This window comes from Triticum aestivum, chromosome 5B (genome assembly GCF_018294505.1).
Source record: "Triticum aestivum cultivar Chinese Spring chromosome 5B, IWGSC CS RefSeq v2.1, whole genome shotgun sequence".
In the NCBI taxonomy this organism is placed as follows: domain Eukaryota; kingdom Viridiplantae; phylum Streptophyta; class Magnoliopsida; order Poales; family Poaceae; genus Triticum; species Triticum aestivum.
The window spans coordinates 65,729,028-65,731,668 of record NC_057807.1 but is presented as its reverse complement, the minus strand read 5'-3'; positions in this window follow the sequence as shown (position 1 = coordinate 65,731,668).

Below are 2,641 nucleotides of genomic sequence, written 5' to 3'. Positions count from 1 at the left end.
GCCGCCTTGGCCACAGTGGCCGCCGCCGCTCGCGACGGCAACCGCGCCACTCGCCGCCACAACGGGGCCGCAGTGGCCCACCTGGACCGCGCCGGCCGCGCCGTCTCCCGCCGCGCCGTCCCTTCCAGCGGCCACGGAGCAGGGTCCTCCACTGCCCCATCCCAGCCCTAACCTGGGCCGGTCGTCGCTGAGCGGGCTTCCGATCCAAGAGGTCCGCTTTCCATCATCGCCATCGCCACTCCCCGACTGGCTTCACGGGCCGCCATCGGCCTACCCAGGGGCCCGCCCGCCGTCCGGTTTCCCGTTGCAGCCCGAGGCGTCGGGCGCCACCGGGAACTACGCCGGGCCTTCCACCATGGACCGCGCACCATCATCCGCCCTACGCACCGCCGAGGAAGTGGGCCAGGGCGCGCCACACCAGCAGCCGCCCCGGTTCGCCAAGATCGACTTCGCCACATATGACGGCTCCGACGACCCGCTTAACTGGCTCAACCAGTGTGACCAGTTCTTCCGCGGATAGCACACACCCGCGTCGGAGCGTACTTGGCTGGCTTCCTACCATCTTCGCGGGGCCGCCCAGACATGGTACTACGCCCTCGAGCAGGACGAGGGCGGCATGCCCCCGTGGGATCGTTTCTGAGAGCTGTTCCTTCTTTGTTTCGGGCCACCGGTCCGCGGGAGCCGCTTGGCCGAGTTGGGATGCCTGCCGTTCACCTCCACGGTGCAGGACTTCGCTGACCGCTTCCAGGCCCTGGCGTGCCACGCGCCCGGTGTGACGGCCTTACAGCGGGCGGAGCTTTTCATCGGTGGCCTTCCCGACCACATCCGCGTGGACGTCGAGATGAAGGGGCCCCAAGACCTTTAGACGGCCATGTACTATGCCTGGGCGTTCGAGCAGCGTGCCCAGGCCTTAACGCGTCCATCCGCGCCACGTGGGGGCCGACAGCTTCCCCGGCCGTCTCCAGCAGCACCGGCGTCGTCCACAGCCGCCCCGGCACCCACCCCGGCACCGACGCGGCCATTTAGGCGCCTCACTCAGGCGGAACAGCTGGAACGCCGGCGCCTGGGCTTGTGCTTCAACTGTGATGCGCCCTATGCACCGGGCCATGTCTGTCCCCGCCTCTTCTACTTGGAGACGACAGACGAGACTGAGGAGGACACACTGGAGGATGGCCTCAGCGCTCCAGCCCTTGCGGAGCCCGCAGCGGCACCCGCGCCCGCTTCGGCCACCGCCCTCGTGGTGTCCCTACACGCGCTGGCCGGCATCCGTGATGAACGGACGATGCTCTTACCGGTCATGATCTAGGGCGAGCGCTTGGTGGCCCTAGTGGATACAGGGTCCACGCATAACTTCCTGCCGGAGACCACCATGCGGCGCCTTGCATTACAGCCAACCGGCAGTGAGCATTTGTGAGTCACAGTCGCTAATGGCGACCGTCTACGCTGCCACAGGCTCGCCCGCGACGTGCCCATCACTATCGGCGACGAGCACTTCACCATCACCTGCGCCGGCATCGACTTGGGGTGCTTCGACTTCATCCTCGGCGTCGACTTCTTGCGCACTCTTGGTCCTATTCTATGGGATTTCGAAGAGCTAACGATGACCTTCTGGCGGTTGGGCCGCCGCATTCGGTGGGACGGCATTGGGGGTGCCGCCCCAACCACTCCACTCCAGCTGGCTGCGACCAACGCCACGGCTGAGCACCCACTATTGGAGAGCCTCCTCCAGCAGCACGCGAACATCTTCACCGAGCCAAAGGGGCTGCCGCCCGCCCGCCCGTACGATCACCGTATACATCTTCTGCCAGGCTCCGCGCCGGTGGTGGTACAGCCTTACCGCTACCCACAGTTGCAGAAGGATGAGTTGGAGCGGCAGTGTGCGCTCATGCTCGCGGCAGGTATCATCCGGCTCTCCACTTCGCCATTTACCGCGCCGGTGCTTCTCGTCCGGAAGTCAGACGGCACATGGCGTTTCTGCATCGACTACCATGCCCTTAATGCTGTCACAGTTAAGGACAAGTTCCCTATTCTGGTGGTCGACGAGCTCCTCGATGAGCTCCACGGGGCGCGCTTCTTCACCGAACTCAACCTCCGGTCAGGGTACCACCAGGTGCGCATGCACCTGGATGACATCGCGAAGACGGCGTTTCGGACTCATCACGGCCACTTCGAGTTCTTGGTTATGCCCTTTGGCATCACCAACGCTCCGGCGACATTCCAGGCTCTGATGAACGACGTCCTCAGGCCCTACTTACGCCGGTTTGTGCTCGTTTTCTTTGATGATATTCTGATCTACAGTGCGTCTTGGGCCGAGCACCTCCAGCACGTCGCCATCGTCTTCAACGAGCTTCGAGCGCACCACCTCCACCTTAAGCGCTCGAAGTGCTCGTTCGGGACGCCTTCGGTGGCCTACTTGGGCCACGTCATCTCGGCCGACGGGGTGGCTATGGACGCCGACAAGGTGGCAGCCTGTGACGCCCGGATAATTAAGCTACAGTGATCCCACGCTAATGGTGCCACGTCACCACGATTACTGCTGCTAAGCTATCGTTAGGGCAAAACCGGTCCAAAATTCAAAATTCAAATTAATGATAACAATAAAAGTTTTCAAAAATTAAAACAAAAATGTTTGGATTGTACT